Genomic DNA, 18,543 nt, shown 5'->3' with positions numbered 1-18,543 from the left:
GCCTCAAAGATCTGTCTAATACTATATGTGGGGTGTTGAAGACTTCCACTATTATTGTGTGGTTATCTGAATCTCTTCATAGGTTTCTGAGAACTTGCTTTATGAATCTGGGTGTGCCTGTGTTGGGTGCATATATATTTAAGATAGTTAGATCTTTTTGTTGAATCGAGCCCTTTACCATTAAATAATGCCCTTCTTTGTCTTTTTTTAATCTTTGTTGGCTTAAACTCTGTTTTGACTGAAATTAGAGTAGCAATACCTGCCTTTTTATGTTTTCAATTTACTTGGTAAATTTTTCTCCATTCCTTTACTTTGAGCCTATGGGTGTTGTTGCATGCCATATGGGTCTCTTGAAGACAGCATAACATTAGGTTTTGCTTCTTTACCCAAGTTGCCACTCTGTGCCTCTTAATTGGGGCATTTAGCCCATTTACATTCAAAGTTAATATTGATATGTGCAGATTTGATCCTGTCATCATGCTGTTAGCTGGTTATTATGCAGGCTTATTGATGTGACTGCATTATAGTATTGCCAGTCTATGTACTTAAATGTGTTTTGTAGGGGCTAATAATGGTCTTTCCTTTCCATAGTTAGCACTCCCTTCAGAGTGTTTTTCTTTATTTTTGTCTGAGTTATTTTGGAGAACAAGTCTTCAAGTTCTGAGATTCTTTGCTCAGTTTGTTCAATTCCACTGTTAACACTTACACTTATATTCTGAAATTCTTGAAGTGAGTTTTTCAGCTCTATCAAATCATTTTGGTTATTTCTTAAACTGGCCATTTCACTTTAATCTCCAGTGTCATTTTATTGTATTCCTTAGAATCCTTGGATTGGGAGTCGAATTTCCTGAATCTCAGTGATCTTCACTCGTATCCATATTTTCTGAATTCTATTACTGTCATTTCAGCCTGGTTAAAAACTATTGCCAGGGAACTAGTGCAGTCATCTGAAGATACAAAGACTCTGGCTTTTTCAACTGTGTGGGCTGATATTTCTTCAATCTCTGAAGTTGCTATCCATTGGATGGAATTTTTTTTAAATTTTCTTTTATCTTCCTTGATGTCCTTGGGGATTTGATGGTGGGTTCAGTCAAATGGCTTTATTTCTGGAAGGTTTTAGGAGACCACGGCTCAGATCAGCACTCCTGGGCTGCATGTTCTAACTCTAGAGGGGTGGTATTCAGCTGCTGGCTTTGTTTTCTGGCCCCTTGAGGTTAGGAACCTGCTACACTGGAGAGACCAAGGTGTTCCTATGCCTCTGGCCACAATACTCCAATAGGTGGTGCCAGCCAAAGCACTTCTTTGGGCAGTGGCAGTGGGTTCCATGCTTGTTGGCATATGCCAGCATCAGTGGTAGTGCAGTGGGATGCATGCTCGTCAGCTGGGTAGAACACTGGCAGGTACAGTGCTGGTGGCCTCCACAGGCACATTCACACTGGCAACAAGGGTGGTACCTAGAACAACCATCTTAAAAGAATAAAACAGCAGGACTCAGTGGCACATGTCTCTAGTCCCAGATACATGAGAGGCTGAGGCTAGGGGATCACTTGAACTCAGGAGTTTGAGTCCAGCCTTGGCAACTCAGTAAGACTTCATCTCTTTAAAAAAAAAAAAAAAGATTAGAATGTTACAAGAATAAAACAAAGAGGAATATTTTGCAAGCCACTTGTGATGATTACATAGGATCATAACAACCCCAAATTATACCAGGCACCATGACTTATGTCTATAATCCTAGCATTTTGGGAGGCTGGTACGGGTGGATTGCTTGAGCTGAAAAGTTCAAGACAATCCTGGGAAACATGGTGATAACCCATCTCTACAAAAAAATTAGGTGGCAGGTGCCTGGAGTTTCAGCTACTTTGGGGGCTGAAACAGGAGAATCACTTGAGCCTGGAAGGTTGAAGATGCAGTGAGCCATGTTTGTGCCACTGAATTCCAGCCCAAGTAATAAAGAAAGACCCTCAAATTCTTGTTGAGATTCACTCAGGGTGGCTGGCAAAATATTGGGGAAATACTAGGAAAAGTTAGAAGATTATAGTCTCAGACCTTTTGGAAGGCCAAAAGCTTTTAATGGAATGGGCTGAAGGGAGCCAGTTCATTACGTTAGAATTTTAAGTCACAGGGTAAAAGATAGGGACAATAAAGCTTCCCCAGTTAAGTCTGTTTACCCCGCATCCCTTTGCTCTATTTTAATTTGTTTGTTCATGTAAACTTTGTGCTGGATGGTCCTCTCAGGGGAGAGGTCAAAGGGGAATTACCTGCTAATGGTGTTTACTCCGAGCCCCAGAACCAAAAGCTTTTATCATTCATAAAATCACTTTTAACCAGGTTAATTATCCACAAGCATGTTGACTTAGAACCTGATATTAATCTATACTGAAAAAATGTGAGAAGATACAGGAAGTTAGGGTTGGTTAGCTGCAATCACCCTCTCAAAGCAGTTGACAACCAGCCCTAGCCCACCTGAAATAACTGTACTGTGTGTGAAAGTATATTCATTCATTCATCGTTGAGTCAGCGTCTGCAGGACAAACCTCTGCAGAGGGTGATCAACGCCTCAGGTGGTGACCCCAATATGACCAAGGTCTCACTGTCTCAAAAAAAAAACTAAATCCCAAAAAGCCAAGAAAATGGTGGTAGGGAGGAACAAAGAGCATATGAGACAATAGAATAAAAAATAATAAGATGGTAGATTTAAACACAATGATATTAATACTTATGTTACAAATAAATAGTCTAAATACTCCAAAGCCTATGATTGTCACACTGGAAGAAAAAGACTTCACTTTACAAATAAAACAATTTCCTAAATCCCAAAATTATGAAGTCATGGAGTAGAAACCCAGCTAGAATGTAGCCTAGGCAGATCTGCAGCCAACAAGTAATAGAAGCAAGAAATAAATCTTTTTTTGTTGTTATTAAAAGCACTGTAATTTGGGGGTTGTTTCTTCCCCACAGCATAACCTAGGGACAACCACATTGTAGCATGGTGACTTCTATATATTTAACACTCAATGATTAACTTTTTAAGTCTTTTGGAAGACAAAAATAAAAGGAAACTGTCTAAATCATATCAATTGTATCTTATACAAGGGTAACATTTTAAGCATTTATGTTCATTCAGAAACATTAAAAAATGTTTCTTACTATTTCTACTAGTTGATATTGCATTGACGTCCTAATCGATGCAACAATAAAAATAAGGATTTGGAAATTGAAAAGGAAGACACAAGTTGGTGTTTCAAGTAGAGACAACTCCTGTCTTTAGATAGCAATTCACATATAAGGGAGCTCAGCAAAACTGATGGATAAAAGGTCAAAATATAAAAATCAATACATGTCTTATAAACCCATGAAAACAATCAAATTATTTTAGTAGATTACATTATCTTTCAAAATACATGCTGCTCCACTCCACAGTATACCTCCTTAGGAGAAGATTGTATGCCCCCACCCCTGAGAAGCCAAGCTAGGGCATGTGTCTCATTTTGACCATTGCCATGTGAGCATAGCGACTTATTCCACTTCTGCAAAGAAGCTCTGTCAGCCACCACATGACTTGCCTGTTTGTTCTTCACTCTGCAACAAGACCAAAATATTTCATACAGAAACTTCTCTATCATTCAGTTCATCCTATGAACTGAATCAGTAGCAACAAAAGAGCAATGGATAAATAATAAGAGTAAGATAAAGTTTATGAATGTATGATGTGGGAGGGGTGGAATGTACCTAACTCTTTTACTGTCAAATTCTGTTAGTTTATGGTGATAGAATGGGGTCAGTGTGGTAACAGAAATAGTTGAATTGATAAAACAAACCTACGCAAATCAAATCTTACTCTATAGCAAATTATTAAAAATTTTTAAAGATACAGGTATGTATTTATCATTCTTTCCAGAGGAAGCCAAAACCATTAGATGTACCTGCCAAAAAGTCTATGCCTTCTACATTAGGTCAATCCAGAGTATCTTCTCTCCACCATCATCACCCCCAACCAGAGGGTTATAACTTGCATGAGAGAAGGACCTGAGGAACCCTGGAGAATGAAGGCCAAGATAGGACCCTCAGGGCCTTGTCTGTATCAGAAAATCCTCCAGGCCCCTTCCTTACTTCCCTTAGACCAGGGCTACCCTAAAGGAGTCCAAAGGCCAAGCTGCTGCCTGTACCAAGAAGTCCCTGGACAACTGAACAAGAGAAACAGCCTTAGAGTCCAAGACACACTGTTCATCAAAGCACAGTCAGCTTGGTTCTCATATCCAGCACAGCATCCCCCATGGGATCAGGGACTACTGGCTTCCTCGCCACTCAGTGGCCTCAGCCCCTTTCAGCCTATCCTTCCTTAGTCTTAACCCACAGCCTGGATCCCAGTATAAGACTCTCTTGCCAGCCCCCTCTTCAGTTAAAGGAGATTCTTTCTGTGGAATAACAGGAAGGCTATACTCCTACCATTGGTTATTAAATAAACGTTGAACAACTAGCATATACTGGGCACTGTGCTAGGCACTGGAAATCCAGTGGTACACAGAGTAAACACACGCTGTTCTCACTAACAGTTAACATTTAGGGTGTCCTGGATCTGGGAGCCACAGGTTGGTGTCCCATCTTCTAAATCCTATATGGTCTAGACGTGGTTAGGTGTCTACCAGAATTTAAAACCTTCTAATTCCAGAACAATAATCACACCTCTCATTTATAAAGCACACTATACTTATAACTTAAATTACCTCACTGATCTTAGAAATACACTGGCTCTAGAATGAAAGATTGTTTGCTTCGTTATCATCTTGTTCCAATGCTCTCCTCTGTGGAGCTCTGGGAAGTGGGAAAAAGGAGAAAAGCAGTAAGTTAGCTATTTCCAGCCCCACAGTCCTTCACATCAATCAGAAGAGCATGTCTCTATCTCTTTTAGGTATAGGCATAGTATGAAATTTCCTTTGAAAAGGAGGTTTCTGGCCTTAAAAGTATATGGCATTGAAGCTTACTGATGGAGAACAACTTCCTCCTTTGGAATATGAAGAAGCCAAGGCACAGAAAGGAAAGTGACCCCAGACGGCCATTTATTGAGTTACCCCTAAAGCCAGGTTTGAAACCTTGGTCTCCCAGCGAGGCCAGTGCTTTTCCAGCCCAGAGATGTGATCTTTCAGAGGAGCAAAAGGCCTACAGACTCATTTAGCCACTCCTTCCCCAATAGCTAAGCAAACATCTGGCTACTCAGATGCAAACCTGGGCAGATAATAGACAGAATTCAGCCACCTTCCTTTTACACCCTACATAAAACCATGTGTACAAAGAACACATCTGCCACCTAATGGTCTGTATAATGCTTAAAGACAGTTGTCACATACACTTTCTCCATCAGTGTAGGGCAATTCTATTGAGTTCTAAAATTAAACACCTCTACTCTCCACCTCTCTGTTTTTCACCGGTCCTCTGATACAGCTGGGAGTACATATACCACACAAGACCCTCTCCTCTGGAAACTCTCCTCAGAGCTTAGGGAGGAAGTCCTAAGATGAGATTCTCTTGGATTTTGTGCTGCTAATGCTGACATAACATGACAAGCAATGTAGCAAAGATGACCACTGGTAGAAGGCATGTTCTATGACATAGTGGGAGCTCAAATGAAGATCCACCTCAAGAATGAGCTAAGAGGCCAATCTTCCTAACACGGCCACCATTCTTCTCATGCAGTGAGCTCTGACAAAAGGGTAGACACAGGAGTCCTGGTATGTCATCCTTATCTTGGGACCATTTTACGTTTCCTTTGGGGGGAAAGCATGACTTCTTTTATCAGTTCTCTGAAACAGTTGACTGACAGGGTAGAAAAAAAGAGCACTTCCGTCTAGTTCAGAACCTCCCATGACTTTGATGAAGCTGACAAATAGAAAGTGATGAACCTGAAACAACCAACATCCCTATCTGGTTTTCATCTAATTCCAAGTGACTCCCAGGATTCCCCCCAATTCAAGAAGAACCCTGGAGAAAGCTGATGACTTTCACCCAGAAATGTGTTAAATGCAAATAATAAGACTAGTCATTATTTCCCCCAAGGCTCACCAGAACAAAGAACTCCTCAAAAACTGTACCTTAAAAGATGTTCAGACTTCACACATCCATCCCTGCTGGCTACACAGCTTAGAGACATGTTTTAAGAGCATTTCATTTACACTGTGGAAGCCCAAAACAACAAAAAAGAAAAGGAAATATGGAGTTAATGAGTTACTTCACTACCACCACAGTAACTCACTTAACAAAGCGATCACAAAGCCCTCCTTTACCCAAGTTTGGGTCTGCTCAGGAGTCCTGAAAGCTAAAATTCCTGTCTATATTTTATTTATATCACCATATGTCCCAATTATCCAGCAAATTCTAGACACTCTTTTAGAGAACTGGGGCCTGGTTTCTGGCTTCTTACCATAGCCCAGCTGCCTTCCTCTGTATTTCCCATCCTTATGTTTGAGCTTGGCAAAATACAGTTAACACACCTCAACAGCCATATTAATCTTCTAAAGACTTCAGGAATGTTTTCCTTACTAACTCGTCACCTCTCAACCTCACATAATCCAGTTCAAGTCATGAGAAGATTGTTCAAGGGTCCTACATTGCATGATCAGAGGCAGCTTCTATAGGTATAAACTCAGCAGTGTAATTCAACCACAGTCAGAGAGGACTCCCCATGTATAAAGTACCCTGCTAGGTTCTAGAGATTCAAAGACAAACAGGATAAAGTCCTTGATTGAGACACCCAAATTACCATAGAAGCAGTAGATATACAAAGGGTTATCTATAACAATACAGTAAAAGGTACAATAGATGTAGGTGTAAATTGCTGTTAGAACATAAATAAGAAAGAAATTTACTCTGTCTTATTGAAGGGAGAAGGCAGATTAATGTCAGGGGAAAGTTATAGTTGAGCTGAGTTATGCAAAATGAGGAAGAGTTTTCCAAAAAGCTCAAGAAGGGAAGGCCTTTTCAGAGAGGAGAAAGAGTATAAGTCTTGGTCCAGAAGTGACAGAACAGCATGATATGGGAGAGAAAGAGGAAATGTACTGAAGGACCTAAAGGAAAGAGACTGAAGATAAGACTGGAGAAGGGGCCTGGATTTCTTTTGTGAAGCCCTTTACAGGGAAGGCTAAGGCATACGAACCTGATACTTAAAACACTACATTGGGAAGCCCTTCCCTGGGTGAAGATACAGAAGCTAATGGATTTATCTTTGTATCATTTACCCAATGGGATTTCATAATTGTTATGGACCAGTGATTACTATGTGTTTTCCATTTTTCTTCTGAACCAACTATGGTTGAGTAGGGCTTCTAGAAGCTTTTAAATCATAGAAAAAAATATAAAATACAAAAAGAGCCACATGGAAAACAGTTAAGAAGTTCTAACATAAAATGAAGGTCAAGTCTTAAAAGGGAGAGAAAGAGAATATAAAACAGAAACATTATTTGAAGTTCAAAAGACCAAGAAATTTTCAAACTAATAAAATACATCAAGCTACAAAATTTTAAAACTATAAATTTTAAAAAGAAAAATAAAAACACACCTTGCCATATTATAGTAAAATGCTGAAAACATTTTAGTAGAGTAAAAAAGGAGCAATAAGACTGGAACCTGGTTTCTTCTTATAAGAACAATGGAAGCCATAAGGCAATATAATACTATCATTTAAGGTGCTGAATATATATATATATACACACACATACATATATAGACACACACACATATATATATTTAGTGCTTTTTAAAAATAGCTACCAACTTACTATTCTATATCTAAAGAACATTTTCTTTAATACTGGAGGTGAAATATTTCCAAATAAACAGAAAACTGACAAAATTCTTTGCCAAAAGAACCACAAGAAAAATATTTATATAAAGTTATTCAAACTAATAAAATATTTTTTCAGCAAAATTACTCAAATATAAGAATGAATAAAATTGAAATAAATGATAAATATATGAGTAAATCTAAATAAATATTATCTATATAAAGCAATAACAATAATGTCCCAGTAGTATTTTAAATATGTCACAATGATAACATAAACAATTAAAGGGGAATAAATAAGTTAAAATCGTCTAATGTCCTTGAATTATCTGGGAAGTGGAAAGAGTACCAACTTAGACTACTTTTAGTAAGTCAAGACGTTATTTTTCATCTCCAGGGCAACTATTAAAAGAATAGAAAAATAACATATAACTAGGAAGCAGAAAAAGATGCCAAATTAAATAATTAAGAAAATCCAAGAGAAGATAAGAATGGAAAGAAAAAGAACATATAACAGGTGAAACAAACAGAAAACAGGTAGTAGGGTTGTAGTCTATATCAATTACTACCTAAATGGGGTTGTGGTAAGAATTAAATGGCAGAGCATATGAAAAGCATTTAATGTAGTGCCTAGCATAATGTATAGTAAGTGCTCAATAAATATTAGACATTACAACCAAAACTGCACCCCAAAAATAAGCTAATTAAAAGAAAAAATTATCGTATTGTATTGAAAAACAGCATACACTACTTACAAGGAAATGCCTTAAATATAATGATACAGAAAAGTTGAAAGTAAAAAGATGAAAACATAGATGGTTTGCAGACACTAACAAAAAAGTAAAGCTGATCTAACTTCACAGAGAAAACTTTAAAGATGAGAATATTACTAGAGATTTTAGAAGACATTTAATCATGTTAAAGGGTCAATTCATTGAGCAGACTAATAATTCTAAACCATATGCATCTAATAACATAACTTCAGAATATATAAAGCAATAATCAACAAAACAAATTCTCAATCATAGTGGAAAGCTTCTGTTTGTACAACAGGCACCTCCATTAATATAAAGGCAGATTAAAATATCTATGTGCATATTAAGTACCTCTTGTACCTGACTCACATTCTCTTGGCCCACATTTTTACTCCAGTCATTGCCATAGCAATCAGCTTCCCACAACGCAACTGGATGGCACCTTGCTAACACTGCATTATGCATCTCTCACTTTCTGACCTGGAATGTCTCTGCTGCCTCTATATGAACACTTGCAAAAATGTCCTCATTCATTTTGGTATATACACAAAATTTATGTGTCAAGTGAGTTAATCTTAAAATTAAGAATTTTGTTCATCAAAAGATAAGAGGGTAAAAAGGCAAACCACAAAATTGAAGAAAACATTTGCAATGAATGTATTTACAAAAGACTTACATCCAGAATATACAAAGAACCATAAATCAGTAAGAAAAATACAGACAATGCAATTTTACATGAACACAATTTTAAATACACACTTACCACAATAGATATTGAACTAGCCAGTATATATATAAAACATTTTTCAACCCTGTTGGTCTCTAGATAAATGCAAATTTAAAGCCACAATAAGATACCATTATACAACCTCCAGAAGTGGCACCAGAATATACCAACAATACCAAAACTTATGTACATTACTGATGGGAGTGGTACAATCACTTTGAAGAAAAAATATTTTGTTCAATGAATGCTTATGTTGAGCATGGCAATTCCTTTCTAAAGATACACAACAGAAATGCATACATCTATGTACCCAAGATATGAATAAGAAAGTTTCAGAGCAGATCCAGTCCCCACAGCAAAAACCAAATTGACTAATTAAGACAAATTTCATATCCAGTAGGATTAATATGTAAATTGTAGTGTAATCATTTAATGAACAGTAATTGTCAATAAGAATTGAGGAATAACATTTCACACAAATACATGGATGAATCTTAATAATGTTAAACTAAAGGAACCAGACACAAAAGGGTACTTATTTATTGATTCTATTTAAATAAAAAGGTAAATCAAACAACTAGTAAACAAACAGGTAAATCAATCTAAGGCAACAGGAGTCAAAGTAGAAGTTACGTTTCAGGAAAAGAAAGGCAGTATCTGAGAAGGAATTCTGAGATGCTGGCAATGGTCTATCATCTGATCTAGGTTGCAGTTTAATGAGTATGTCACTTGGTAACAATATGTTGGTACTACACCTAAGATTTGTACACTTTGGTATGCTTGTATCATTCTTCAATAAAAAGTTTCTTTTAAACTGCCTGAAAATACCATATATGTTTGTGTAGCTATAGTGCAAAAAGAAGTCTCATAAGCTGCTGCTAAAAGCATAAATTGGTACAATCATTTTGGAAACGGTTTGGCATTTCCTATTAAATCTGAAGAGATGCATATGCTTTGGCCCAATGATCGTACTCCTAGATAACAGGCCATAAAGTCATGTACAAATGTGCACCAGGACACATGTTCAAGAATGCTTTTCCTGGCATTAGATGCATAATTTAAAGAAACAAGATAGAAGACAAATGTCCATCATCGGTAAAATGGATAGGTAAATTGTGGTATTCACCCAATGGAAACAATGACCTACACACAACAACATAAACAGATCCCACATACATAATATTAAGTGAAATAAGTTAGTTACAAAATAATACATACATATTATCCCATTTATATAATACTCAAAATAGACTAAAGTAAATTATATTTTGTAGAGGTACACATGCAGGTGGTAAAAAATATAACTACTTCACTTTTCCAAGCTCAGGAGCCAAATGTATTCAAAAAAAGTAAGGAATTATCACAGAAGTCAGTCAGGCTAACAGTTATCTCTAGTGGAGGTACATTTCATGGCATATTAGCCCTTCCTAACTCAGCTCTTCTCCAGCCTCATCTTCCACCATTGCTGCCCTTTTTCACTCAACTTTATGCTGGATACTTTATGTAGTTCCACAACCACCCATCCTTTCTCTTGCCTTCTTTGCATAGGTCACTACTGCACAGAAAGCCCTGTCTCAACTTGTCTAATGATAAAAATCTAACCTACCCTTGAGATCTCAGCTCAAATGAAGCTGTCACTGTCTTCCCATGACAGATTCAAGAGCTTCTCTTATCACCCCACAGCATGTTATACATCTCTCACTGAATGAAGCACGTGGCTATTTGCACTGTAGTTATGAGCTTGCAGACTGTGATATTCTTTGTCTCACCAGGGTCTGGTATCTAGTGAGTGAGTGGCATTGTATTAGAACCCCAGAACCTGGGAGGAATAGAGAATTTTGATAGTCAGGCTGACACAAATATTGTCATTGAAAGAACTCATAAGATAGCAGGAGAAAAAGAATAGAAGGTTGAGGCTGGGTAAGATAGAGCTAGTCATGTATCAGGTGGTTCTCATGGAATCCAGGCCATAGAGAAAAGGTTATAAAATTAGGGGGAGTTGAGCAACTGGAAGAATACACAGAAATAGTGGCATGTGAGGTCCCACAACACAAAATGAGGATGCAACTAACTGCCTCAGTGTAACACAGAAAGCATGTTGTTCTCACAAGGCTGGGAAGCCCCAGTACACAGAACCACTGTTCCTCAGAGTAGGGGCTGGGAACAGAATGGTGGCTCCCAGAATCTCTCAGATACTGTGATAGGATTGGGGCAGGTGGAAGACTAAGAGGTTCTCTTTTTATTTCTTTGGGCTTTTAGAGTCCCGGTGCAACTTAAAGGAAAACAATTCTGGTTCACAAGCTCTTGGAAGAGGTTGGAAGAGGTTAGTGATCTTGGGGGCTAATAACGTTAATACTAATAACTAACTTTGAGTACTTACTATGCCCGATACTTTCCAAAAAAAATATTTAATCCTCACTATCATTAAGCACATTTTACAGATGTGAAAATGGGGAGCTAAGAGAGAGAAAGAAATGCACCCAAAGTCACAAAGCTAGTGAGGGGTGTTACCAGGATTGCAATGCGGTCTAATTCCAGAGCTCTTAACTATGTATTAATATTTACTTCACCTCATTCCCAAATGCATGGTGTGAATAAGGCTTTTATAGGAAAAAGATGTACCCTTTCCCAAGTCTCGACAATGCAATCTTTGCTGTTAATCAGGGACATTTGTCCTGAGAAATTCACCACTCCTTTCTCCTTATGACATTCACCTTAAAGGCACTGAAAGATCAGTCTTTCACAAGAGATCTTTATACTTAGAGCACTTCCCTATGGCAGTATCAATAGACTAGCCAAATGTTCAGAACTGTGTCATCCATGCATAACTTCTAGGGGAAGGAGAAAGGTTTTCCTGGATGTATGTGTTGAGATAAAGAAATACAGGAATAAAGAGCAAATGAAAGGAAGAATCATTACCTGAGACAACAGTGATTTCAGATCCTGGAGAGCTAAAGGGAGACTCCTGAGTAGTCCCTTCATTAAGGGAGTACTCACCTTAACTGACACCACATATGGGGGGCACATAAAAGATACTTTGAGGCTTGGCCCTCTGACTCATGCCACACTGGCTCAGGAGTTGGCTGCCTCCATTCTTGGCAGCAACCACAAGTCAAACAAGCTTCATGTAGGCATGTGAAAAGGACAGTTTGTGACATTAAAGACCTATTCTAAATCCCACCAGATATGAGAAGATCACCACTGATAGATTTGATTTTAAGATGCAGAAGACTTGCCATTGCTGGCCTGGGCAATGCTGAGAAGGGACAGGCAGCATCACAAGGTTTAATGAGAGAAGCATCCCAGATTAAGAGACTGTGCCCAAACCCATGGGAAAGGGACGGTTTAAGGACTGCTTAGAATGAACACTGAATAAATGGGTAGACTGGTGAAAGGAGGTAAGACAGAGCAGGAAACAACATAAACCCAGCTGTTCTCAGGTCTGCAATGAATCTGCAACCGAAGAAAGCAAGCAAAATAAGAGCCAGGGGCGGTGGCTCACTCCTATAATCCCAGCACTTCGGGAGGCTGAGGTAGGCAAATCACTTGAGGTCAGGAGCTCGAGACCAGCCTGGCCAACATGGCAAAATCCAGTCTCTACTAAAAATACAAAAAATGAGCCAGGTTTGGTGGTGCATACCTGTAGTCCCAACTACTCGGGAGGCCTCACCTGTGAGGCCTGAGACTATAAAAATCCCAGAAGAAAATCTAGAAAAAAACTATTTTTGGACATTGGCGTGGGTAAAGATTTATGAATAAGACCTCAAAAGCAAATGCAATGAAAACAAAAATAGAAAAATGGGACTTAATTAAACTAAAGAACTTCAGTACAGCAAATCAACCTACTGAATGAGAGAACCTACAGAATGAGACAGACCTACAGTGCAGACAACATATAGAATGAGAGAAAATACTTGCAAATTGTGCATTCAATAAAGGACTAATGTATTTGAAACCCAAACAAATCAACAAGAAAAAAAATAATAACCTCGGGACTCCATGTTTGGGTCCCCTTCCGTGAACACTCTCATGGAAGCCATCTTTCTCTCTCCTGGATTTTTCCTCTGAGGTCCCCTTCCACACTCTCTCATGGAAGCCTGTCTTCCCCTCCTAAACTCCATCTCTCTATATTCCCTTCCACTCAGTGTGGAAGCTGCTTCCCTCTCCTGGATTCCATCTTTCTGGATTCTCTCACTCAGCATGAGAGTTAGCTGTTTCTTTCTCTCTTCTCCGTTTTTTTTTCTCTCTCTCTCTCTCTCTAAATAACTTTCTATAAACAAACAAAAAATAGTAATAATAATAATAACCTCATTAAAAAGTGGGCAAAAACCAGGCACAGTGGCTCGCACCTGTAATCCCAGTACTTTGGGAGGCTGAGGCAGGTGGATCACTCAAGGTCAGGAGTTCCAAACCAGCCTGACCAACAGGGCGAAACCCCATCTCTAATAAAAATACAAAAATTAGCCAGGCGTGATGGTGGGCACCCATAATCCCAGCTACTCAGGAGGCTGAGCAGGGGAATCACTTGAACCTGGGAGGTGGAGGTTGCTGTGAGCCGAGATCATGCCACTGCACTCCAGTCTGGGCAAAAGAGCAAGACTCCATATTAAAAAAAAAATGAGCAAAGGACATAAACAGACATTTCTGAAAAGAAGACAAACAGCCAACAACTTTTTTTTTTTTAAGATGGGGTTTCACCATGTTGGTCAGGCTGGTCTTGAACTCCCGACCTCAGGTGATCCGCCTGCCTTGGCCTCCAAAGTGCCTGGATTACAGGCATGAGCCACCATGTCCGGCTGTATTTTTTAAATGCTCATCATTAATCATGAGAGAAATGCAAATCAAAACCAAAATGAGTTACCATCTTACACCAGTCAGAAAGGCTATTAATAAAGTCAAAAAAAAAAAAAAAAGCAGATGCTGGCAAGGATGCAGAGAAAAGCGAATGCTTATACACTGTTGATGGGAGTGTAAATTTCCTATGAAAAACAGTATGGAGACTCTGAAAGAACAAAAAATAGAACTAGCATTCAATCCAGCAATCTCACTACTAGATACCTACCCAAAAGAAAAGAAATTGTTACAGCTCAAAGATTCCTGCACTTGTATGGTTATCACACACACACACACACACCATGGAATACTATGCAGCCATAAAAAGGAATGAAATCATGTCCATTACAGCAGCATAGATGGACCTGGAAGCCATTATCCTGAGTGAAATAACCCAGAAACAGAAAATCAAATTCTGCATGTTCTTACTTATAACTAGGAGCTAAAAAATGGGTACACGTGGACATAAAGATGAAAATAGTAGATACCAGGAACTCCAAAGAAGAGGAATTGAAAAATTATATATTCAGTACAATATTTCACTAGAAGCCCAAACTTCACCATCACACAATATATCCATGTAACTAACAAACCTGCACATGTACCCACTGAATCTAAAATGAAATAAAAATGTTAAAATTATAATAATATGGATCATGCCTTATAAAAATTGAGGAAAATGGCTTGTTGTTGGTCTTGTTTTCTTTCTACAGTCCAGGACAGCAGGATGATGTAAGGAAAGATCATGCAATTGGATATAGGTTCGATACCTAGTTATATTTATATTTTGTCACAAAATTTTGTCAAGTGATTCAAATTATATGAGTCTCAGTTTCTCACCTGTAAAATAAAAACAATAATACTTCTCAGGCTTGATTTGAGGGTGAATGAGATAAAGCATACATCTGAACTCTACCATATGTCATGGGTTAAAAAATGCACAATCTTTCTCATTTTAACCTCTTCATAACAGAAATGAACCTAGTAATCAATGATGCATTATTGTTCGATTTGGAACACCTTTATTCTTCCCCAGTGGCACATAAAATAACAAGAGTCCAGGGTAACTTCAAATAATGACAGCTGCAGGTATCAATTTATTCTCAAACAAAGTGTGACTCTCAATGCACAAATGGATAACCCCAACCCCTCTAGAGAACACAAGTGTTCTCCTTTATACATTCTATTTTTTCTCCATTCATTGGGCTAACTCTTCATCCCACAACCCTTATTATTCATATTAGTGGAATGGAAAAAGTATGAATTTCAGAACCAGACAAATTAAATTTTGGCTCAGCTATTATGTGACATTCTGAACTTCCATTGAGTGCTCCATAATTGTGTATTATAATAACACTAACCCCAAAAGACTGTTAATAAAGATTAAATGAGAAGATACATGTAAATTCCTAGCAGTGCCGAACCCATCGTAAATTCATCCTTTATTTTTGGTGAAAGAACCCAGACATAATAAGCCAAACATTATATAATTCCATTTATGTCCAGAATAGGCAAAATACATAGAGACAGAAAGCAGATTATTTATAGATTATTTGTTGCCAGGGGTTGGGAGCCTGTCCCAGAAACCCTCTACCACCCACATCACTCCTCCTCTCTCTGGGACTAGCATTCCATGGACCCTCCCTCTGTGGAGAGGTGGAGAATGGGAGTGACTTCTCATGGATAAAGGTTTCTTTATGGGGTGATAAAAATGTTCTAGATTAAATAGGGGTGATGATTGCACAACCTTGTGATTTTGCTAAGAGGCACTGAATTGTATGTTTTCAAAGGGTGATTTTATGGTATATGAATTCTGTTTCAGTAAAAATAAATATAGAAAGAGAAAAAATTTTAAATAAGAATAAATTCTCCCATTTTCCTTCCTCCTCTTACCACCACATTCCTTTCTTTTGATTGTTAGAATTTAAAGAAGGGCTGCTACCTAGATCAGGGTCTAGAAAACTATCATCTGGTCAAATTAGCCTCCCACCTCCTTTTGTAAATGAAGTTTTACTGAAAGATGTTCACATCCAGAGTTTACAAATTGTCCATGGTTGCTTTTGTGCACACAGCAGAGTTGAATAGCTGCTACAGAGACTGTTTGGCTCTCAAAGTCAAAAATACTTCCTACCTGGCTGTTTACAGAAAAGTTCCCTAATCCCTGCTTAGAATGGGTGCTACAGCACCTAAAACTCCCCCCTCCATGTGTGTTACTATTCTACTTCTAGAGAGCTGCTCTGAATGACAAGTGTCCATGCCTCATCCTAGGACTCTTGGGAACTGACAGCAAGTTCTACACCACCAGAGCAGAGAGTGGAGTCCGGAGAATTTCTAATGAGGAAAATAACCATGTCAGCATGAAAGACAGAAATGTGATCAGGTGGTTTCTGTGGCATCAAGCCCTTCCCTTTCTTCTACTTCTAAGACTATAAAAGCAGGGGTCAATGAGGGAGTGACAGAAGGACTTATCATGGTCAGCATGGGCTGTATTACAGGGAAAATGCAGGCCCTGCTCATTTTGCTGGTCTTCCTCTTGCCTCCTGAAGCCGGAGCTGGTGAGTCTAAGGTGCAACTTCCTATCCTCTAGGTCCTCAGCCCCTATTCCAAAATCGTTAACCTGGGTCAGAGAAGAGCCTAAAATAATGCTGCAGGATATCTCAGCAAGTGTTCCGAAGGGAGATCTCTGCCTAGAAGAGTCATATTCTTTCCTGCAGTTCATGACAGTGTCTCAGGGACAAGAAGACCAGAGTGGAGAAAGAATCAGAGACTGACTTTGGAAGTTTCCCTCAACCTACTTTGCTCAAAATGCCCTCATTTCTTATCCACGGCCCTTTTCTCGTATTGAGGAGGGCAGGATGAGGACATGAGGAAATGTCTAAAGGAAATGACAACTCAGAATCAAGACTGGCTGTTGTGTTTTGAATGTAAGATGAGGATAGTCAGGGTGGATTGGGATAAGGAAAGCCAATAAAAGGATGCCTGGGAGGCTGAGCTCCCTAAGAGATAAGGAGGAGGTTCAGATGGAATCCCTCAGCTTTAATCCATCTTCCTCACCCAGTGCTCTGCTGCAAGACTCTGTAATCCTGTAACTGGGGACTTGGGGTTCTCTGTTTCAGAGGAGATTATCAGTGGCACTGAGTCTAAGCCACACTCCCACCCCTATATGGCCCATCTGGAGATCTTCACCAACCAGGGTTATGTTTTCAACTGTGGTGGGTTCCTCCTAAGTCAGGAATTTGTCATGACAGCAGCTCATTGTAAAGGAAGGTAAGACACCTTTAACTTGCTATTTTTCTTTTTTTTTTTTTTTTTGAGACGGAGTTTCGCTCTTGTTACCCAGGCTGGAGTGCAATGGCGCGATCTCGGCTCACCGCAACCTCCGCCTCCTGGGTTCAGGCAATTCTCCCGCCTCAGCCTCCTGAGTAGCTGGGATTACAGGCACGCACCACAATGCCCAGCTAATTTTTTTGTATTTTTAGTAGAGACAGGGTTTCACCATGTTGACCAGGATGGTCTCGATCTGTTGACCTCGTGATCCACCCGCCTCAGCCTCCCAAAGTGCTGGGATTACAGGCTTGAGCCACCGCGCCCGGCCCAACTTGCTATTTTTCATGTGAGAAACTGTAGGAACCAGAGTTACACACAACTTTGAAGTGGCCTGAAAGAGGTTCTTCTTTTTTGCTCACTACTAGATGGTCGGCAATGTATATTCGGAGGAACTTGCCATTTCATTTGTCATCTCCCTCTCCAGAGGCCAGGTCAACCCAGCGCCAGACAGACCAACACTGCCCTGTCATCCTGGTGCCAACAAACCTCCCTCAGTCCCATGTGTCTGCCATGACCCTGTGCTTCCCAAAACAACTATAACCCTTGGGAGGAACTTCTAACCTATGTAAAATCTGAGTTCCCCAGATGCCCTTGCACTGTGGTAGACGAGGGCCTGGAGTTTCTTTGCTCAGAATAGGCCCTTCTCTAAGAGACCAGCACCTTTTCCTGACTTTCTTTTCCCTACCAACAGGACTATTACTGTCACTCTGGGAGCTCATGACATGAAACGGCAAGAATCCACGTCGCAGAAAATAGAAGTCAAAAAACAATTTCGTCACCCAAATTATGACTTTTTTACCAAACTCAATGACATTATCTTACTACAGGTACCACTATCTTTCTTGCACTTCTCAGTTCCCCCTTCCTTACCCCTTCTCCTGGCTTGTGCCCTTCTCCCATGTCATCATTGCCCTGTTGGGGAGAAACTTGAGAGCCTTTCCCAGAAACCCTCTACCACCCACATCGCTCCCCCTCCCTCTGGGACTAGCAGTCCATGGACCCTCTCCCTCTTTTCACAGCTACAAACCAAAGCCAAGCTAACCCATGCTGTGGGGACAATTCCCCTGCCCACCCCATCTATGTTTGTTCAACCTGGAAAAATGTGCCAGGCCGCTGGCTGGGGA

The 18,543-nt window shown here is 39.4% G+C and overlaps 1 long non-coding RNA gene across 1 annotated transcript in view; it reads right to left on the bottom strand.

Annotated features, from left to right (window-relative positions):
• Positions 1–18,543, bottom strand: part of LOC144577375 (uncharacterized) — a 182,632-nt gene that overhangs the window by 104,004 nt on the left and 60,085 nt on the right. The gene's annotated exons all lie outside the window — the stretch shown is intronic.

Source organism: Callithrix jacchus, chromosome 8, assembly GCF_049354715.1.
Source record: "Callithrix jacchus isolate 240 chromosome 8, calJac240_pri, whole genome shotgun sequence".
Classification (NCBI taxonomy): domain Eukaryota; kingdom Metazoa; phylum Chordata; class Mammalia; order Primates; family Cebidae; genus Callithrix; species Callithrix jacchus.
The sequence above is the reverse complement of the archived record's forward strand: the minus strand, read 5'-3'. Positions and strand labels throughout refer to the sequence as shown.